This window comes from Macrobrachium nipponense, chromosome 1, assembly GCF_015104395.2.
Source record: "Macrobrachium nipponense isolate FS-2020 chromosome 1, ASM1510439v2, whole genome shotgun sequence".
In the NCBI taxonomy this organism is placed as follows: Eukaryota; Metazoa; Arthropoda; class Malacostraca; order Decapoda; family Palaemonidae; genus Macrobrachium; species Macrobrachium nipponense.
In genome coordinates, this window is record NC_087200.1 from 125571911 (window position 1) to 125595910 (window position 24000).

The 24000-nt window shown below is 37.5% G+C and overlaps 1 protein-coding gene across 1 annotated transcript in view; it reads right to left on the reverse strand.

Moving 5' to 3' along the window:
* The window catches only part of LOC135219601 (uncharacterized), a 108679-nt gene that overhangs the window by 32636 nt on the left and 52043 nt on the right, over positions 1-24000 (reverse strand). The window lies entirely within an intron of this gene.

A 24000-nucleotide genomic window follows, 5' to 3' on the forward strand; every position in this document is an offset into this window, starting at 1 on the left:
TCATAAAAGAAGCTGAGACTCAAACTCCATTTCCCTGAGCACTTCGGTCACCTCTCTTCGAAGGTCGTTGAGGCTTGGTATACCATCATAATTCACTGTGCATGCTTCAACACGATCCTTTAAGATACTACCAATGTTTCACACACATTAAGGTCAGGGGAGCTACCTGGAAATTCCCTTGCAGACAAGAAATCGATACCACTGTTTAGAAACAGCTCCTGTGTCTGAAGAGCCTTGAAACAAGGTGCCTTATCATGCAAAAATCTGACTTCTTCAACAGATTACACATTTTCAGGATCTTTAAGGGAAGGAAATACTCCACCAGTAAGCACAGTTTCTCTGAAGTATTCGCCATTCCATGACTGTCCTTTTTCTTTGATGATGCACATTAACCATTTGGCTGTGAAACAGAGAAAAATTCCCAAACATTTGAGAAATTTCACAACTTGGCAATGGCACACATCATCGATGATATCATTTTTATGATTTGGCTTCCTGACTGTGTAAATTAAGAAGTCATCTGATGCGGCAACACGGAGAAAGTCAGCTTCATCCCAATCTTTAAGAAATGAACTGCAAAACCATGCTCGGTCTTCTCTCTGTTGCTGAGTGATGTTGGGCTTGCTGATAACATGAAATGGCTTGATACCAGATTTTTTCAACTCATGATATACAGCACTATAACTTTTCTTATTTCCCCTTTTTGGTTCAAGTTCAAGCACCAATTTATGTAAAGACTTTCTTGATCTACCCACTGGCTCAGCTATGTCTTTTGACTCCTGAGAAAGGACTTCAGGCCTTCCAAGATTCTCACTCTTTCCGCGATGACAGTCATATGGATTTTCGTTCCAGGTTCGTTTAACAGAGGATTTCTCTTTTAATGTATTTAGCTATCCAAGAACATGAAATGAAGGATGCACAAGCATCCCTGGCCTCTCTGAAGGTTATAGCCCAGATTAGGTCAATCCATCTGATTTCCTCCGAGTTGTTAGCCATGGCGGTATCTAACTCCATCACTCAGTCTGAAAATACAAGAAATGTATAATGAAAAATAGCTTAATAGGAACTTAAGATAGTGTACTTGGAGATAGGCTATACCAGAAAACTTCATAACTTTCTGTTTGTTCTATGGAGGGGGGCCTTTAATTGTGAAACACCCATATATATAATATATATATATATATATATATATATATATATATATATATATATATATATATATATATATGTGTGTGTGCGTGTGTGTGTGTGTGTGTGTGTGTATGAATATATATATATATATATATATATATATATATATATATATATATATATATATATATATATATATACATATATTATATTATATATATAATATATATTAATATAACATACATATATATTTATATGACAGTCCCTGGGGGTTCTGTTCCCAGCGGGATGCTGATAAACAAAAGCCGCTATTATCTGAAACTCACTGGTAGAGATATATATATACTAAATAGTGGGGTTGATAACCTTAGCTCTTGACGGTTAGAGACAGATGCAAAACGCTGGATTCCTCGGAGATGACGATATGAAAAACAAATAGGAATTGACTTCATTGATGCATTCCAAAGACATGAGTTAATCACGGGAAACTTATCCAGTTTCATGTATGTAGCATACGTGTATCTGTACATCGGTTAGTGGGTGTGTGTTCATAATACGAGTCACAGAAAATTACATATAATCTCTAGTATGTGAATTAATGGAGGAATTAGACGACCAACTGTCAAAGTGGACAGTAGTGATTTCGGCGTAGAAGGGGCGTTGGAGGTCCGTCGGAAAAGGTAAAAGTGAAATTACATTCAATTTGGTTCTAGAGAAAGGGAAGTGCGATGTGACACACTTTATTGACGAACTTCAATGTTTAATTGTCTGATAATTATATTCTCATTTTCAGATGGATTCGAAGTCACCATATAGAAAAACGGGATTTCTCTAGACTTGTTTTCAACTTTGATAAACTATGAATGCTTGGACGGAAAGAGATAAAAGGGGGGGGGGGTACTTACTTAAATATGATTTGGGAAGAATATAATAGTTTAACTTTCCTTTTTAGTTATTCTTAACCCATTGTATTCCATTTTCATGTTAGCTAATGTTGGGAAATAAAAAGTATATTTTTGTAACAACAGGAGTTTGAATTAGCCTGGAGTTTGATATTTGATTTTCAGCTAACTTCAGGGATGGCACTCAACATGAAAGGTAGGCAACATTACCAAGATAGGAGTTCTTTTTCCATTTGTTTAAACGAGTGTCATTTTGACCTTGTATTTGTTTGTATGGTACTTTTATGTTGCATGGAACCAGTGGTTATTCAGCAACGGGACCAACGGCTTTACGTGACTTCCGAACCACATCGAGAGTGAACTTCTATCACCAGAAATACACATCCCTCACTCCTCAATGGAATGGCCGAGAATCGAACCCGCGACCACCGAGGTGGAACACAAACACCATATCAACCACGCCACTGAGGCGCCGCAAAACGTATCAAATCTATTGTCTTTTCAAGTATTTTAGATGTGGGGGGGTTTGTTAGTATCTGAGAGAAGGGGGGGGTGGGGAATGCTTGGAGGAAAAAACTTATCCATCCAAAGGGGGAATGCCAGAGAAAGATTTCCTGCTTAACCATTAGCTAAGACGGAAGGCTCTGCGTCACGCATTTGTGACGTCATAGCGCAGTGTGTATGAATGATCATCGCCATACGTATTATTCAGATCTGCGAAGTGTATTCTGATCATCCGCATCATGCAGATTTGATCATTTTTTATTTCTATTGTTGAAATAGGTTTTGATGAAAATGACTCATTTCATGTTGAATTTTCAATTTTTATCATTTCTTTTTAAGAAATTGTAATTTCATATCAGATTTTGAATTTTTAGAGAGAGAGAGAGAGAGAGAGAGAGAGAGAGAGAGAGAGATCTTTCCTGTCATGGCTGCAGCACAAAACTAGATATATTTCGTGAATGAATAGTACGTACATTTATGATTAAAAAATTATTTACTGCACTAATTACAGTACCGTACTGTAATATTAATGTATAAAGACAGCAAAATACAATAATCAAAATGTATTTTTGTCTTTTGCTTATGCTCTGAGAATCAGCTGATGACACTTATTACTGAAAGAATTATTTAGGAAAATAATTAGTTATAAGAAACTAAATTTATTCGTGGAATTATTTTTAAATTCATTCATAAAAGTTTGATACTGTAATTCACATTTCATTGAGAGAGAGAGAGAGAGAGAGAGAGAGAGAGAGAGAGAGAGAGAGAGAGAGAGATAGGATTATACGTCGTCACAGATAAATTGCTACAATACTGAAGTCTGAAGGTTTTAACTTGCCTACGTAGGAAATTCGGTTGGATTTTAAATATTTTTGTGGTGATTACATTCAATACAATATGTAAGCAGTAAATGGATTTTGTTTGTTTGTTTTTTTGTTTGTTTGTATGGTGCTTTTACGTTGCATGGAACCAGTGGCTATTCAGCAACGGGACCAACGGCTTTACGTGACTTCCGAACCACGTCGAGAGTGAACTTCTACCACCAGAAATACACATCTCACACTACTCAATGGAATGGCCGAGAATCGAACCCGCGACCACCGAGGTGGGGCGCTAATATCATACCAACCACGCCGCTGAGGCGCTTAAATGGATTTTGTAAGCGAAGTAATATGTTATAGATATTTTGCTGGGTTTTCTCTTTAAAGTACTATATTTACCTATACTGAGAAAGAGCTAGAGAACTATATGTAGAGAGAGAGAGAGAGAGAGAGAGAGAGAGAGAGAGAGAGAGAGAGAGAGAGAGAGAGAGAGAGAGAGATGGCAGAAGAATTTTTAACAAATTTATGGAAGAAGGCAAGGACTAACCACAATACGATGTAAACCAAGAATTTACTGTAGTTTATCATTTTTTTATCATAAATGTATTTGTATGTAATCACGAAAATACTAACATGACTTAACAAACCTAGCTTTCTGGCTAGAGGTACGTATGTGTCCCGTCGTTCTAAATTACCCATGTTTTTCGATGCTCTATACAATAGTGCAATCCTAAAATACGTAATTTCAAAATCATCTTACTACACCGGAAAATATCAATATACACCCAATGCAGGCACAGAACGATGCGCAAACTTACGTAGGCCCAAGAAAATGTCTGCATGATAGGGGATACTAAAGAATAATAGTTGTCGGCTGCTAATAATTTGCAAAATAACTTTGAAATTATATTAGGGTGTTCTGGGATGATATTTTGAGTTATATTTTTGTTTGAATTGTCAAGTTTGGGAATCAACTGTTAAAACAGGCAGTTATATGGGTTTTAGGGCTGTATATAGCTTACTTGGTAACAGTAGTAGGAGAGTACTGTAATGTAACGTAACTTTGCGTTTTTGGGATGATGGTTTGGGGTTTATCTTTATTTGAAATGAAATTAAATTGTTTTAGTATGATAACTTAAGATATATTTTGATTTTCACTATCAAATTAAGCAGTGAAATGCTAAAACAGACAGTTGCAAGCATTATACTTCAAGGGGGTATTTCTGGGTATTTGGCAGATATAAGCATTTTTAGAGGGGATATTTGCATTTCCGAGGCAGATTCTGGAACCTATTACTGCGTAAAAGTGGGGGAGCTCTCTCTCTCTCTCTCTCTCATCTCTCGTCTCTCTCTCTCTCTCTCTCTCGTCTCTCTCTTTTCCCCCCTCGTCTCTATATATATATTAATAATATAATATATTATATAATTATATATATATATATTCTTGTATGCTGTTACTTTCGTAACACATATTTCCTCACTATAACCATGAAATGTTGGAAAAGTGTTTGCAATATTTTCAGATTTCTTGTTTAGTGTAGAGGTAGTGTGTTTAATGATGTACGTTCAAATTTCGCATAATATAATTGTGAAAAGAGAGAGAAATTTTTGCATTGTACATTAGCTGCGAGGCATGCTCGGTTTTGTTTTCATAACTTGTTATCCCTCGAGATAAGGGGAACTCGAAGTCTCCGTTTTGTTTTGGAATCCTGTCAATCTTACTCGCTTGATTTCGGATGTGTATGTCTTTGTTGAGAAGCCATGTGAAGATTTCACGATTTTTCTGTAAAGTTACGTCATATTAGAAGCTTCTAGAAGGATTGTACCATCTTTCGCAACCCTAAAACGTTTCACATACGTCTGATGCTTTTCATTTCATATAAGTAGTTAGAGATGTTTTTGTAATGAAAACTATCTGGTATTACTAGCAAATTAACTCTTATATCTCTCGATTTGTGAAAAGAGAATTTGTGGACTCGTAAGTTCTTTAATTTTGAAATGGGAAGTTTGTGACATCACTCAAGATCTTTATGCCTTGCCCATACGAGAGTGTCTTGGTCATTACGGACTTTGAATTCCTGGCATACAGAGATCATCTCTCTCTCTCTCTCTCTCTCTCTCTCTCTCTCTCTCTCTCTCTCTCCCACGCCATATTTGATATTAGATTAACATAAAGATTTTATATTTAGTGATTGGTCACTCGTAAATTTTGGATTTCGGATTTCTTAAAGTTATTTAGTATTTCTTAGTGCTTATTGTGGAATCTGAACAAACATTGTACAAGTGTGTAACGGCACCTCTTCTTTTTTTAAATATCGTGTGGAACTAGCTGCAGCAGAAAATTGGTACCAAGGTAATGAGTCATTACAAGGTTTATTAGTTGCCACTAATAGTTACAATGACTTGGCGAAACAATTACAAATTTTTATGTTTTGTGTTTGTTTCATTTAAAGTGATTTTTGTGCATTTATCCATTATTCTCCTTGAAGTTGTTATTTTGTGCATTTGTCCATTTTTTTCTTATTGAAGTGTCATTTTTTATACATGTTCTGTGTGATTACTGTTTTTTGCAATTTTGGTATTTTTCAAATTTTTCTGTTTTTATTTACATTCGCAATTTGATTGACTTAATTGTTTTCATTAATTAATTGGTGCACATTTAACTTTATTTCACACTTGTGAATTAATTTGTATTTACTTAGAATTCTTTTCAAGTTTTAGTGTTGTTTAGCACTTGTGGATTAATTTCCAAATTTTATTATTACCTAGCACTTTTGAATTTCGATTGATTTAAATAATTTTCTTGAGTTTTGTGATAAATTAATTTTGATTGAGCTGTTTTCCTTCAATTTAACTGAAGTGAGTTAGAACCAGGGAAGTACTTAGACATTTAAAATCAGGGAAATACTTAAACTTTTCAAGTTGTTGATGGAGTGATGCTCTTTAATCAATTTAAATTACATATAAGATTACATCACACCTGTTTTAATGAACTTAGTCTGATTTTCTGCAATACTGGTGAGTTGTTTAAGGGATCACTGTTGCCTTTAGAGTATTCAGTCGTATTTTACCTGTGATGAAGGTTCAGGTGTCTGGCTGTTGTGAGGTACTCATTTAATTATTTAATTATTGGGCATCATTAATACTTGTCACAAGTATTAATGATGCCCAGAAACGGGAAAACAGATTACATTATCACTCTAGTATATACTGGTGGTGTTAGGGATATATTTTGTTAGGAGAGTGACCATATATTTTTGTTTTGCACTTATTGTGTTGAATTGTTAGTTGATAACTTAGAGAAAATGGCTCAATTCTAGGTTCAGAAATTTTATGCAACCCCTTCTATCCAAGTGTTATCTGAAACCACTCTGACTAAGGCACAGTGGAGCACTTTAGCAGTGGCATGTGGTGGTTATGTGTCTATTAGTATGGTAAAGGCACAAATAAGATGTATTGCTATGGAATCATTGATAGACTCTGGTAGAATAACTGATGAAGATGAGTTCGAATTAGCTCAAGATTTGTTGAATGTAGCACGTGCTGATCTCATAAATAAGGAAGAAGAAATGAAAGAGAAAAGTGATACAGAGTTAGAGCTTAGACGCATTGCATCAAAAGAGAATTTGATTAAACTGAAAATGCAGGCTGAAAGAGAGAGAATGCAAGCTGAAAGAGAAAGAATAGACAGGAAAAAAACAAGAAAAAAGAGAAAGAGAAGAAGAAAAAGCTGCAGATGAGGAAAGAGAAAGAGCAAGGTTTGAAAGGGAGATGGAATTGATAAGAGCTAGATCCACATTACCTGGGACACCATCTAACCCTAACCAAAGTAATCAAGACCCCGTATTTGATGTAGTAAGAGTACAGAAGTTAATCCCTAAATTTACTGAAGAAGCTCCAGATGAGTTTACTGATCATTTTGAGAAAGTGGCTTCAGGTATGGGATTGCCAGAAGATAAATGGCCAGTTTTGCTACAAATTGTCTTAATTGGTAAAGGGAGAAGTCTTTTCTAGCCTTAACAGCTGATCAGTGTAAAGACTACAAGGTACTTAAACACAGTGTGCTACAAGTTTACCAGATGACCCAAGAGTACTACAATGAAAGATTCAGAAATTTAAGAAAAGATGAGAAGGGAACCTTCTTAGATTATGCTTACAAAGTAAGAAGGTGTTTTAAACGTTGGTTAGAAGATGCTAAAGTTGAAACTTTTGATGAGTTAGAACAATTACTTGTCCTTGAACAATATCTTAGGGGAATTCCTGAACATATAAGAGCCTATTGAGAGAGAGAGAGAGAGAGAGGTTAAGAAACTTGACAAAGCTGCTACACTGAGGGAAAATTACAATATAATTAGTAGCAAGCGCAATTACAATGTCAAGTACCAGAATCAACAACGCCCAGGTTTTAAGCCTCATCCAAATATCAGGAACAAATTTAATGGGAAACCTACAAGTGATACTACCAAGAGTACACAAGGTAATACACCTCAGCAAACTAATGTGAAATCCTCATCCAATTTTTCAAGACAATTACAGAAACCTAATGTTGTCTGATTCGAGTGTGGAAGAGCTGGACACTTCAGTCAAGAGTGTTACCGAAATCAACAGCTGTCAAAACCAGTTGGTCAAGTAGTGAAAGGTTGATCAGGTGAAACAAACTACGAAGAGCAGTATGGGAAAGAATCAGACTCCAGAGAAGAATGAAACTAAACAAGCTGAATGTTTAACAACCAGTGGAAATGTAACCTCAAGCAGTGAGTGGCTTAGCAGTGTGGAGGCTTTTAAGCCATATATCTATAAGGGTATGCAGTCAACTAAAGGAGGAAGTGTGCAGGTGCCAGTCAAGATATTACGTGATACGGGGAGTAACCATAGTGTGGTAGTATGTGGTGCTCACCCTCAGTTGGAGAAGAGTCTCACAGGAGATTCAGTTATTTTGAAGGGTATAGGAGGAGAGAAAGTAACTTCTGTATGCATTACACCTGTCGTGTGAATTGGTGACAGGGAATGTTGATTTTGCTGTAAAGCACTCACTGGCTGTGGAAGGTGTACATGTTCTGTTGGGGAATGAAGTTGGTGGTGTGCCATTTATTCCTTGTCCGGTAGTGACAGACAAACCGTTGAGGATTAGTCCTACGGTAGAGTTGGAGAAGAATAACCCCCACCTGTTTCCTAGTTGTGTAACTACCAGAAGCATGAAGAGGACTATGTCTGCAAGTGAAGAAACTGAAGATTTACACACCCAAGAAGGATCAAGTGAAGGATCTTTGTGCTTAGAAGAATTGTTCCAGGGAAGTGATGTTTCCCCTAGTGCTGACCAAGAAGAAATTTCCCATGAAGAAGTGTTTTAGCAAATATTGAGAATTTAACCCTTGAAGTTGGTCAAGTGACAAGAGAGAAGCTAATGGAATTGCAGAAGAAGGATGCATCATTATCTGATTTGTTCTTCAGGATTGTTGATCTGGAAGATATGCAACAAACTCCTACTTGTTATTATCTGAACGAAGGTTTGCTGATAAGGAAGTATAGACCTACAGATATACCAGGAGATGCTGTATGGGGCCAATATCATCAAATTTTTATTCCATATCCATTGAGGAAGAAAGTGGTAGCAGTAGCTCATGAGTCTGGACATATGGGAATCAGGAAGACAGTGGAGAAGATCATGAAATATTTTTTCTGGCCAGGACTTCACAAAGATGTTAGCAGGTTTTGTCATGAGTGTCATACCTGCCAGATAGCTGGAAAACCGAATGAAACCATCCAGAAAGCCCCCCCACTACAACCTATAGAAGTTAGATGAGAACCCTTTAGCAAAGTGATTATAGATATGGTTGGACCACTGTGGAAGACAAAGAAGGGAATTGAGTATTTGTTAATATTAATGCGTCCTGTGACAAGATATCCAGAGGCAATCCCTGTTAGAAACATATCTGCCAAGATAGTTCCTGAAAAACTTGTGGAGTTTTTCTCAAAGTATGCCAAAAATAGTACAATGTGATAGAGGAACAAACTTTACTTCAAAGTTATTCCAGGATGTGATGAATTTGTTAGCAGTGAAACAACAGTTATCCACTGCTTATCATCCAGAAACTCTCAACGTGCCTTGGAAAGGTTCCACCAAACATTGAAAAGCATGCTGACAAAGTATTGTTCTGAGTCAGGAAGAGAATGGGATGATGGTTTACCATTAATGTTGTTTGAAGTTAGGAGTGCTTATCAGGAAAGTATGGGATGTTCACCTAATGAAATGATTTTTGTAAGAGAAGTGAGAGGACCGTTGAAGATTCTTGCATAAAATTGGGAAGAAAGTCAGGAGGAAAGCCAAGGAGAATATGTGAAGAACTTAAGGAAAAGGTTGAAAGAGATTAGAAAATTCTTTTTAGAAAATGTGAAAGGGAGTCCAGAGAAAATAAAAAGGAGATATGATGCTAAGACTAAGCTAAGAAGTTTTAGTGTTGGTCAACAAGTGTTAGTGTTCTTTCCTGTCAAGAGATTCCCCCTCACTAATAAATTTCAAGGTCCTTACAAGATAATTCAGGAGTTGAGTGATAGAACTTATGTGATTGAAACACCAGAAAGAAGAAGAATACAAAACCTTATTTCTCAGAAACTAAAACTGAAACTGTATCAATAACACAAACAACTTCATCTACAGAAGACGATGATGGCTACGAATTGGGAGCTGAAAGCAAGATGAATAATTCTTCAATTTTGGAAAATTTGGAGGATAAACTGAAACATCTGAGTGCTGAACAAGGTGAAGACTTAAGTGAAGCAATTAGAAGCTTCCCAGAAATTTTTGCAGATGTAACTAGAAGTACTGATCTGACCAAGCATGAGATCAAGATTCAAGAAGATGGAAAACCATTCAAGCAAAGAGCCTATCGCTTATCACCTTATCATCAAGATGTTTTGAAGAAGAAGTTGAGTATATGCTGCAACATGGGATTAGCCGAACCCAGTTCAAGTCACTTCAGTTCTCCATGTGTGTTAGTGAAGATACCAGAGGGTTTATTTAGAATGTGTACTGATTATAGGAAACTGAATTCCATCAGTGTGGCTGACAATTATCCTTTGCCTCTTATAGATCAGTTACTTGATAATATTGGGCAAGCCAAGTTTGTTTCCAAGATAGAATTGTTGAAAGGATATTATCAAATTCCCTTAGATGAGAATGCCAAGTTGCTGTCAGCTTTTATTACTTCTTTTGGACTGTATCAGTATACTGTTCTGCCATTTGGTCTGATGAATGCACCTGCAACATTCCAGCAAGTGATGGATCAACTGCTAGGATCTATAGAAGGAGTAGGTGTATACCTGGATGACATAGTGATTTACTCACCAACATGTGAAAAACATCTGAAGATTCTGAGGAGTTTTCAAGAAGCTACAAGAACCAGGACTAACAATCAACCTAGAGAAGAGTGAGTTTGGAGAGGCAACTGTTCGGTATCTTGGGTTTGAAGTTGGGAAAGGCCTTCTTGCTCTAGTAAGTGCTAATGTAGAAGGTATCCATAAGGCTACCCCACCTACTACCAGGAAACTGCTACAGAGATTTTTGGGCGTGGCTGATTCTATCGTCATTTCTGCTCAAATTTCTCAGCCGTAGTAGCTCCCTTGACAGGCTTAACTAGTCCCAAAGCTAAGTTTGTTTGGACTTTAAAGTGTCACGAATCCTTTGAGAAGGTAAAAGCCATTTTAACTTATAGACCAGCATTTCAAGCTCCAGACTTCAACAAGAAATTTGTGATACAAGTTGATGCTTCTGACTGTGGCATTGGAGCTGTTCTGCTTCAAGAAGATGAAAATAATATCCACAATCCTGTGTGCTTCATGTCTTCAAAACTGAAAAAAACATCAGAAAGTATACTCGACTATCGAAAAGTAAACTTTGGCCTTAATCACAGCATTGAAAAATTTTGAAGTGTAAGTGAACAGACCTAGGAATGAAGAAATTTTAGTGTTGTTTGATCACAATCCCTATCATTTATCCAGAGAATAAAAATCATAATCAAAGACTGACCAGGTGGTCTTTGTGCTTGCAACAGTATAATTTAAGAGTGCAGCATATTAGTGGCAAAAACAATGTAGTTGCAGATTATTTATCCCGTAGAGAATCGTTGAATTCAACACTGTGATAACCAATCTTATGGGGGGGAGGTATCTTCTATGCTGTTACTTTAGTAATGCATATTTCCTCTCTATAACCATGAAATGTTGGAAAAGTGTTTGCAATATTTTCAGATTCCTTGTTTAGCTTAGAGGTAGTGTGTTTAATAATATATGTTCAGATTTTGCATAATATAATTTAAAAGTTAAAATTACGTGGAATGTGAAAAGAGAGAAAAATTTTTGCATTGTACATTAGCCGCGAGGCATGCTTGGTTTTGTTTTCATAACTTATTATCCCTCGAGATAAGGGGAACTCGAAGTCTCCATTTTGTTTTGGAATCCTGTCAATCTTACACGCTTGAGTCTGTTTCGGACTATATGTGTTTGTTGAGAAGCCACGTGAAGATTTCACGATTTTTCTGTAAAATTAAGTCATATTAGAAGCTGATGAGAAGAGAAGAGCAACACATGGCAAGAGAAGTGATGGATGTGGAGGTGGATGGAACATGAAGGAGAGGAAGACCTAAGACCAGGTGGAGAGATTACATTATGATATGAAGGAGAAGGGAGTATGGGAGGAAATGACACAGGACAGAGGTAGATGGAAGAGACTCATTAGAAACGGCGACCCTGAATAAGGATAAAGCTGGGAAGAAGAAGAAGCTTCTAAAAGGGTTGCACCATCTTTCGCAACCCTAAAACGTTTCACATACATCTGATGCTTTTCATTTCATATAAGTAGTTAGAGATGCTTTTGTAATGAAAACTATCTGATATTACTAGTAAATTAACTCTTATAATTCTCAATTTGTCAAAAGAGAATTGGTTGACTCGTAAGTACTTTACTTTTGAAATGGGAAGTTCGTGACGTCACTCAAGATCTTTATGCCTCACCCATACAAGAGTGTCTTGGTCATTACGGACTTTGAATTCCTGGCGTACAGAAATCATCTCTCTCTCTCTCTCTCTCTCTCTCTCTCTCTCTCTCTCTCTCTCTCTCTCTCTCTCTCTCTCTCTCACCATATTTGATATTACATTAATGTAAAAATTTTATAGTTAGTGATTTGGTAACTTGTAAATTTTGGATTTCGGATTTCTTAGAGTTATTTAGTATTACTCAGTGCTTATTGTGGAATCTGAACAAATATTGTACAAGTGTGTAAAGGCGCCTTTTCTTTTTTTAAATATTATGTGGAATTAGCTGCAGCAGAAAATTGGTACCAAGGTTTATTAGATGCAACTAATAGTTACTGTGATTTGGTGAAACAATTAAAATTTTTACACATTGCAAATTTTTATGTTTTGTGTTTGTTTCATTTAAAGTGATTTTTGCGCATTTATCCATTTTTCTCCTTGAAGTTATTATTTTGTGCATTTATCCATTTTTCTTATTGAAGTAGTTTTTGTGCATTTGTCTATTTTTTCTTACTGAAGTGTGATTTTTTATATATGTTCTGAGTGATTACTGTTTTTTGCAATTTTGGTATTATAAAAATTTTTCTGTTTTATTTACATTCACAATTTGATTGACTTAATTTCATTCATTAATGAATCATTGCATATTGAATTGAATTTAACTCTTGTGAATTAATTTGCATTTACTTAGAATTCTGTTCAAGTTTTAGTGCTGTTTAGCACTTGTGAATTAATTTCCAAATTTTATTATTACATAGTACTTTTGAATATCGATATTTAAATAAAATCCTTGAGTTTTGTGATAAATTAATTTTTATTTAATTTTACTTAACTTACGCCGATTGGACGTATTAAACGTCGAGATAAAATGTCTCTTGGGTGCCGATTGGACGCATTATACGTCGACATAAAAAAGTTTTTTTTTAAATTCGCGGAAAAATACTTATAGGCCTACCAGCCCAAAACTTTTGAATCACACGCCTTGGGGGATGCTGGGAGTTCACGGATCAAGCTGTTGTTTTGTTTAGAAGCGTGACCCAAGTGCGCATGCGCGAAATGCCTCCTTCTCGCATCAGCCAGCATCAGCGACGCGTCGTCTGAGAGCGATCTTTTACCGCAATCAGGGCGTCCTTAGGGGCCTTCGTAGAAATTTGGGAGGCCTCCAACCAAGGGACATAGATGAGTACTTATCGGACCTCGATCGGGAGTATGTCGCAAGTCCTCATTTTGATGACGGCTGGTCATCCAGTGATGAGGACATCACTCCCGATGTCAGTGACTATGAATATTTGCCCCCAATGTCCGTTCGAGGCTCACATCCCGAAAGTGAACTAGAATTCAGTGGTTTTAGTGCGCATGAGGGGGAATCTTAGGAGGGGGAGGATGAGGATATGGGGTCTAGTTTTATCACGGATGACGATACAGAAAGTGAAGGCCTAAGTGAGGGAGATGGGCCCGTGTGCGAAATCGTGCCCCCGCTCGTGCGTGTGCGCGCGCACGGACACGTCGCGCCAGCCAAGGTGAAGGTCGGTTGTCCGAGAGCGACGAGGGGTGGACGGAGGACCCCACCCCACCTAACATATACCCATTCACGGCAAAGCCTGGGCTCACCGTACCTGTTCCTCTCACTGCTCTTGGGTTCATCCAGCTGTTCCTTACGCGGAAATTGCTGGAGTACCTGGTAGCAGAGACGGTGGACTACGCTCGGTACTGCCGTGATGAACTGCGCACGACATTATCGTATCGCTGGCGGGGCTGCAACCTCATTGACATGGCGTATTTTGTGGGGCTCCACATTTTCTTTGGATTGATGCCTGCTGCCGATGTCAGGCAATATTGGAGGCGTAATTTTTTTTTAGGTACGCCCAATGTGCCCGGTGTTATGACCCGTGATACTTTCCTGGCCTTGGACAGATATTTCAAAGCCTTCAACCGAAGGGCCATACCCCGGAATAACTCCGATCGCCTCATCTTAGTGCGCCCAGTGTTGGAATACCTCCGAGAACGTTGTAAAAATCTCGTGGTTCCTGCAAAGAACCTTTCTTTGGATGAGGGGATGATGCCTTACAAAGGACGTCTTAACATAAAAGTGTATAACCCCAAGAAGCCGAAGAAATATGGAGTGAAATTTTTTTTTATTACCGAGTCCAACACTGGATACGTCGTGGACTTCTTAGTGTATTCCGGGTCTTCTCCACGGTGCGTGAAACTGTGTTCAGGCTTGTGGATCGTTTCCATAACCAGGGATACCACCTGTTTATGGATAATTATCATAACTAGGTATCCCTGGCCCAGGAACTGTATGAGGCAGGTGTTCATGTCAGTAGTACCCTTCGGTTGGTGCGTGGGGCCCCGAATGTCCTCAAGAGGTTCGCTAGCCATCCGCAACATCTGGCAAGAGGAGAGACACTGTGGCGGCGGAAAGGAGCTGTCTTCGTCATCTGTTGGAAGGGTGTCCGACTCGTCCCCATGATTACGAGGAGCCATGAACCCGTCCAAGAGGAGGTCGTACAGCGGAAGAAGACACGTCGACAGGGCCGAGTTGTGTATGAGGAGTTTCGTGCAGACCGCCCTACCGTCATTGGGCACTACAATAGGCACATGGGAGGAGTTGATCTCTTTGATCAACTCATCCAGTATTATCTCTTCGCCAGGAGAACCAGGAAGTGGACCCAGAAGCACCTCAAGTACATTCTTCAGTTGGCCCTCCAAAATGCCTACATTCTCTACTGTGGGTACTACGGTCCCGGTCTCCGGAGGATGACCCACTTGCAGTTCCTCGAGGCAGCCGGGGATGCCCTCATCCACTTTAATCCCGATGAGTGGCCTTCCATGTCTGCCCCCCTGCCCCGAGCTGCAGATCTGCCCCTAGAGTAAAGGGCAGATGTTAGGAGGGCCAACTTCGGTTATCCTGCTCCTGCCGCTGCTGCCGACGGCCCTGCTGCCGACGGCCCTGCTGCCGCTGCCCCTGCTGCCGACGCCCCTTCTGCCGCCGCCCCTGCTGCCGCCGCCCCTGCTGCTGGCCCCGCCCGCACCGGTTCTCGTCGGGTAGTGGACTCTGTGTGTCGGCTGCACTCAGGGGATCACACACTGGAGCTCTTGCAAGGGCGCAGGCAGAAACGGTGCCGGGTGTGCCATATGAATGGCAGAAGGAGAGACACCCGGTTCTTCTGTCGCACCTGCAAAATAGCTCTATGCATTTTCGGGGAGTGTGACTGCAAATACCACACTGCGGTCTTTTATTGGAGTGCGCCTCAGCAACAGACAGTGGAGGGCGCACGGGACCGCGTGTCCCTTCGGCAGTAAGGGCGCGCGTCTCCCTCCTCCACCTGTACCTCGTCATGTCGAGAGGAAAAAAATGCAAGACTCTTCAATGGAGGAGGGAGAAAACAAGAATAGAACGAAGAGTCAGGATTACGAGTGAGTATTCTGCATTTATTTTATATTTATTCTTATATTTATTACAAGTTTTTATATATCAGTATCTGTGCATGATATTATATATTTCATTGTATGCAAAAAGAAAAGTGTCACCTGCATTCCTTTTATTTATGTATTCGTACCAGAATCAAAAAATGTAATAAATATATATATATTATATATATATATATATATATATATATATATATATATATATATATGTATATATATATATATATATATATATATATATATATATATATATATATATATATATATATATATATATATATATAATATATATATATATATATATATATATATATATATATATATATTAAACATTTTTACATATATTGGTATTTTTTGGGTAAGCAAATTACATAACAGTCTAGTAATATTCAGTCATTTATCTTAACTTTAAAACAAATTGGAAGTCTCTAGAACAATATTCAGATTTATGGTGAATTTTTAAAAAAAACTTTTTTTTCCCTCAGCGCGCCGATTCTCGGCCGCAAATCTTCGAAATGCGTACATCGCATTCTCCTAATATGTGTTCCTTTTCATATTAGGCCTTTTATAGAGTTTCATATATGAAAATGTGCGCATTTTCATGCAGAATACAACAGAAAATATTTGAAGGTTGTAGCTTTTCTCATTTTCGAAATGTTTGCATATAAATCACGATAAATAGGAAAAAACTATGTTCGGTCAACTTTGACTCATCCGAAATGGTCAAAAAACGCATTTGTAAGCTAAATCTCTTACAGTCTAGTAATATTCAGTCATGTATCTTCACTTTAAAAAAACAAATTGGAAGTCCTCTAGAACAATATTCAGATTTATGGTAAATTTTTGACTTTTTTCAAAAAAAGCTTTTTTTCTTCCCTCCGCGCGCCGATTCTCGGCCGCAAATCTCCGAATGGCACCCGTAACGTTGCATTCTCCTAATATTTGTTCCTTTTCATATTAGGCCTTTTATAGAGTTTTATATATGAAAAAGTGCACAATTTCATGTAGAATACAACAGAAAATATTTGAAGGTTGTAGCTTTTCTCATTTTTGAAATATTTGCATATAAATCACGATAAATAGGAAAAAAACCACGTTCGGTCAAATTTGACTCAACCGAAATGGTCGAAAAACGCATTTGTAAGCTAATATTCAGTCATTTATCTTCACTTTAAAACAAACTGGAAGTCTTTAGAACAATATTCAGATTTATGGTGAATTTTTGAAAAAAGACTTTTTCTTCCCTCCGCGTGCCGATTCTCGCCCGCAAATCTCCGAAATGCGTATGTCCCATTCTCCTAATATTTGTTCATTTTCATATTAGGCCTTTTATAGAGTTTCATATATGAAAATGTGCGCAATTACATTCAAAATACAACAGAAAATATTTGAAGGTTGTAGCTTTTCTTACTTTTGAAATATTTGCATATAAATCATGATAAATAGGAAAAAAACTATGTTCAGTCAACTTTGACTCAACCGAAATGGTCGAAAAACGCATTTGTAAGCTAAAACTCTTACAGTCTAGTAATATGCAGTCATTTATCTTAACTCTAAAACAAATTGGAAGTCTCTAGAACAATATTCAGATTTATGGTGAATTTTTGAGAAAACTTTTTCTTCCCTCCGCGCGCCGATTCTCGGCCGCAAATCTCCGAAATGCGTACGGCGCATTCTCTTAATATTTGTTCCTTTTCATATTAGGCCTTTTATAGAGTTTCATATATGAAAAAGTGCGCAATTTCATGCAAAATACAACAAAAAATATGTGAAAGTTGTAGCTTTTCTCATTTTTGAAATATTAGCATATAAATCACGATAAATAGGAAAAAACTACGTTCGGTCAACTTTGACTCAACCGAAATGGTCGAAAAACGCATTTGTAAGCTAAAACTCTTACAGTCTAGTAATATTCAGTCATTTATCTTCACTTTAAAACAAATTGGAAGTCTCTAGAACAATATTCAGATTTATGGTGAAATTTTGAAGAAAACTTTTTTCTTCCCTCCGCGCGCCGATTCTCGGCCGCAAATCTCCGAAATGCGTACGGCGCATTCTCCTAATATTTGCTCCTTTTCATATTAGGCCTTTTATAGAGTTCTATATATGAAATTGTGCGCAATTTCATGCAGAATACAAAAAAAATATTTGAAGGTTGTAGCTTTTCTCATTTTCGAAATATTTGCATATAAAAAATATATATAAAAATTTCGACATTTGGTCAACTTTAACTCGTCCGAAATGGTCAAAAATTGCAATTCTAAGCTACAACTCTTACAGTATCGTAATATTCAATAATTTGTCTTCATTTTGAAACAAATTGGAAGTCTCTAGAACAATATTCAGATTTATGGTGAATTTTTGAAAAAAACATTTTTTTATGTCCTCGCGTTACGAATTCATGCATTATTTTGTGATAATATTTTTTCTGTGATGCTTTGATCGTTTTACAATGTGTTATATATCAAAATGATCGCAATTTAGTGTAAAATACAACGAACAAAAACGTAACTCGTTAGCTTTAACCGTTTTCCGCACAGCGCGATTTGAATACAATTATATATGAAATGTTTTTTGCACTATCATATATCGCATTATTTATATATGATAATGATATTTTTTTCATTTCTGATGGTTGCATACTAAACTTCGTGCAATGACAAAAAAGGAGCCAAAAATGAACTCTTAATCTTGAAAACTAAGCACGCTGTGATTTTTTAAAAAATTATTTTTTCCTCTTCCGCGCTCACTCCCAGACAGGCTCGGCATATGGGAGACAATTTCGATTATACCACTTCAGCGTAAGAGGGTTAATAAATTCAAGAATTAATTAAACTTTGCGTTGTTTTCAAGTACAGTGGTACCTCGAGATACGAAATTAATCCATTCCGCGGCGGCTTTCGTATCATGAGCTTTTCGTATCTTGAACCGCATTTTACATGTAAAATGGCTAATCCCTTCCAAGCCCTACAAAAATACCCCAGTAAATTTTATAATAAAGCTAAATTGACCAATAAACAATGAAATACTACAACAATTTGGACCATTCAATACCTAACTTAATACGTACTAGTACATACTAATATGTACGTACCTGTAAATAGAGTGTATTAGTGTACATGGTATACAAGAAATACTGTACGTACATATGTACGTATGTAGTAAGATGTGGAACCTTACCTTTCGAGTGAAGCTATCTCCGAGAGTGGCGACAGAGGAGGACAAATGGGAGAAAACTTCTTATAGTACGTACACTTAACTTTATGAAACAGATTAAAAAATGTCAGGAAACATAAACTAAACTTTATGAAACACATTAACAAAACTGTAATACTTAACTTTACAAAAAACTTAAAATTAAATTTTTTTTTTCTTTTTTTATTTTTACATTTTTTTACTTTTTAATACTTAAGTTTTTTTTACAAAATATCAATTTCTTCACCGCTTTCAACTTTCTGTTTTTTCGTAGTATCAATTGGATCTTCCCTTTTGCTTGCTCCTACTAAAGGCCTCTTTAAAAATAACTATCCAAGGAAGATTGCTTCTGCCTACTTTTCACAATGTTCCTGAAACGACTCAGGCAAACGTCATCGAACTGTGCAAGCATACGACCTGTGTAAGCCTTTTCGGGGTGTCTCTTTTCTACAAATGATTGCACCTTATGAAAAGCAGCTAGAGCATCCTTAATTTCTGCCGTTGTCATAGGGTCGTCCTCCTCCTCATCGCCGCTGCTAGAGAACTCTTCTTGAACGATGTTATGTTGCATGGCCTCCAACTCCTTCAGGTCATCCGTCATAAGCTCCTCTTCGTGCTCCTCGAGAAGGTCATTGATGTCATCCTCGTTGCACCACCCCGCCCCATGGACTTGCTGAGTGCAACAATCTCGTCAAGATCTGATTGCGAAACAGTTTCAGGATCGTCAACTGTTCCTGAATCTGCAGCACCAGCTACGCCCACGTCGAATCCCTTGAAGTCTCGGGCGGATACGGCATCAGGCCAGAGTTTCCTCCACGAAGAATTCAAGATTCGCCTCAAAACCTCCTGCCAAGCTTGATCAATGAGTCGGATGCATATCACAACATCGAAATGCTCCTTGAAGTTTGATATCACTTGCTGGTCCATGGGCTGGAGGAGAGGGGTAGTGTTAGGCGGAAGATAAAGAACATAGATAAACGAATACTCCGCTAGGATATCTTCCTCGAGGCCAGGAGGGTGAGAAGGGGCATTTTCCAACAACAGCAGACATTTCAGAGGGAGGCGTTTCTCTTCCAAGAATTTCTTCACTGTTGGGCCGAAACACAGATTTACCCACTCCATGAACAAAAGTCTCGTTATCCAGGAAGCTTCTCCTTAAGTACTTTGTGGGCCTTGAAGGCTCGAGGAGTCTCCGAATGATACACAAGTAGGGGTTTCACCTTGCAATCCCCTCTGGCGTTCGAACAAAGTGCGAGTGTAAGCCAGTCTTTCATAGGCTTATGCCCGGGTAGCTTCTTCTCTTCCTGCGTGATGTACGTCCGACGAGGCATTTTTTTTCCATAAAGGCCAGTCTCATCACAGTTGAAGACTTGCTGAGAACTGTAGCCTTCCTTGATTGTCATCTTGTCGAACGTCTTGATAAAGGCTTTGGCCGCTTTCGTGTCCAAGCTGGCCGCCTCCCCATGCCGCACCACCGAATGGATGCCAGTCCGTTTACGGAATTTTTTGAACAACCCATGAGAAGCCTTGAACTCTGAGGTTGGCGTCGATGTCCCTTCTCCTCCGTCGTCTTCAGCCTGGGCAATGAAATCGCCGAAAATAGCGCTGGCCTTGTGGGAGATTGCCATCTCGGTTATCGTATCGCCAGCGATTTCTTTGTCTTTTATCCAGACAAGAAGCATCCTTCTGCTTAAGGATGGTGCCTATTGTCGACGGATTTCGGCCATATTCCTTGGCGATCACACTCACTTGCATGCCAGCTTCATACTTTTTTATTATCGCCATTTTTGTCTCCAAAGAAAGCATCCTCTTCTTTCCTACTTCAACTTTCTTATGTAGTACGTATACGTATGAAGTAAAACTCTCACACAACATGATAAAGTAGTACTACAACGAAATCACTAACGAATTTACGTTAATAAACGAAATCGTATAGAACGAACGAATTCCGTGTGCTTACGATACCGATGATGCTGCCAAGTGGCCGAAAAAGCATGCCGCTATGTAGAGCACGATGGGAGAAATGCTGACCAATAGGAGAGCAGGATCTTATGGCGGTGACTAGCATCAGGAACCAATGGGAGAGTGGGAGGATGGTGGCGAGTCTACTAAGTTGACGGCGGGTGAGTTTTAAAATTGTTATTGATGGTCCAGGCAAATCTCAGACTTTACAGCAACAAACTTTCGTATCTTGAACAATTTTCGTATGCAGAGCAAAAAAAAATCTTCGTATTTGCTTTTGTATCTCGATTTTTCGTAAGTTGAGCCTTTCGTATGTCGAGGTACCACTGTAACAGTAAATTTCCCTGAAATTGTGAATTTCACTTATAAATTTTGAATTTAATAATAAATTTTTGTATTTAAAATTTTTTTAAAGTGTTTTCTTTTTCACCAGTATATTTATGTTTAGGTAAAAACATAAGAGTGGTAACTGAGCTGTTTTCCTTCAATTTAATTGAAGTGAGTTAGAACCAGGGAAGTACTTAGACTTTTAAAATCAGGGAAATACTTAGACTTTTCAAGTTGTTGATGGAGTGATGCCCTTTAATTAATTACATATAAGATTACCTCACACCTGTTTTAATGAACTTAGTCTGATTTTCTACAATACTGGTGAGTTGTTTAAGGGATCACTGTTGCCTTTAGAGTATTCAGTCGTATTTTACCTGTGATGAGGGTTCAGGTGTCTGGCTGTTGTGAGGTACTCATTTAATTATTGGTAAGTGTAGTAACCAGTTACTTGGTGCTTCGTCACAATATATATATATTTATATAAGTATATATATATATATATATATATATATATATATATATATATATATATATATATATATATCTGTGTGTGTGTATGTATAAATAAGTGTCTCACCATTAGCCATTCAATAATTGATACACTTGTTTTAGAAATGAGGTCGTTATCTATGCAAAATACATACTAGTTATAAAAAAACTGTGACATTCGTTTATTTTTGACGATTGCTTAACAGATTAAGAATACTATTAAAATCATTGTTTTTTTTTACTGCATGCTTTTGTACGTCTTCTGCCTACATGACTGCATTACATACGTCATAGAAATTAAGATGAGAGGCACTGTTAATTATATACTGTAGTACTGGGTTGAAGGTTAAACAAGTCGATATGAGGGTTAAAGTAATTAAGACATCCTGCTATTAAACACAATATATACTGGGTGAATAGGATGAGGGTCATATGCTCTTTAGCCTACTCCCATTTATATAACTTAAGAAAGTACAATAACAATTCAATGAACACTGAATCTACAAAAACAAACATAAAATTTATAACATCCAATATTACTCAATAAAATATACGTAACTGACAGTAATAAGGGGGGGGGGGTAGAGACAAGGAGACCAAGAAAGTGTGTTGAAGGGGAGGGAGGGATGTGGAGGGGAAGGGAGAGGGAGGAAGGGAGGGACGGCATGGGATGGGGACAACATACGTTCGAATGTGTAGGCTACTGATGATTGGCAATACCATCTGAGTCAAGAGTAAACACTTTAACTAACACCATTTGACGAAGCACTATCACCAAATATTTGCAGATGTCCCGTACACTGTGTAAAGTGCCATTTTGATCAAATAATTAGTTTGAAAGATGTTTGAGAAAAACAATGACTCATGGTCCTTGAAATGGATAGTAAAATAATAATGATACCATCACCTACAAAACCAACAACTACAATACTACAAATAGTGTTACTGATACTGATACATACTACAACTAACACAACAATTAAATAAGGATGATGAAGTTGATCATGAACAAATGAAGGCATAAATTTGCAATGGCTTGTAGGATTCCACTATATGGCTAGACATATTAAGGAAATAGGTATGGTGAGCTACTTGCCAAGAAATGAGCTGAAAGAATGGCTAGGAACAACACAAAGACAAATTTTAGTTACATAGTCAGAAGTCACGTCATATTTTCACAAAGAATTCAATGACTATCTTTATAAATCATTTTACTCTTGCATATGACTCCAGAAAATGTCTTGTGTGTAAACAACGAATTAAGTTTGTGAGTAAGGCAAGTTAAGAGTATATGGTACGAAATTACCACTGGCATTATTAGAAGCATGTAAGATGGTCTGTTATTCAGTGCATTAATTTAACTTGTCTATTTAGTCTTCTTGGTTTCATATACCTTTCACGACCGCTCAATGCACCCATTGTGACTAAACTTTACAAATCGAGTAGCCTTGTTGTCTGCATATCTTGGCACAGTAAGGAATAAATTTAACTTGCATATATTTTGTCACAGCTGAGTAAATCTGCATCTTTTGTGATACTATGGATTCTTTGGTGCTCCTCCTCTTTATCTTATATTCGTCCTTTATTTCAAGTATAATCAAGTGTAAGTAAAACGTATCATCAACCCCCTTTTTTTATCCAAAAACAAATGTTATGTTCAGTTTTAATGTTCTGACTCAGAAGAGTCCACTGCCAACAAAAGCTACCCAGACTACAACTGAAAACTTTCAATAATGTATGATTACAAATAGCAAGTCCTCAAACCTTTAGTGGGTGATTACTAGGTCCTTCCTATAGAATGAAAATATTCTGAACTCAAAGCACTAATGAAAATCATATGCAATAGTTGCATAACATTAATTTCACAAATTCCCAGATTTTAGTTGTTCACAGTTTATGGTCAAATAGCAGCAATGGTAGTAGCAGTAGTACAGTAACTCAAAAATGTTGCAGTCTTAAGCCTTACCCAAAACAAAACTGAATGACTTTATAAAAACCAAATTTTTCCATGAAAATAAAGGAAAATATCCACTACAGTATTTCTAATCTTTGGAATAGCAAGACATTGGATTTTTTTGTAGCTCTTTTCCCAAATTATTATCCACTCCTTCATATTATCATTCTGCGATCATTTAAGTGATGTATGGCAACATGAGTTTGATTTGTGGAATCACATCTACTATATGACGTTCTTTAGCGTAAAA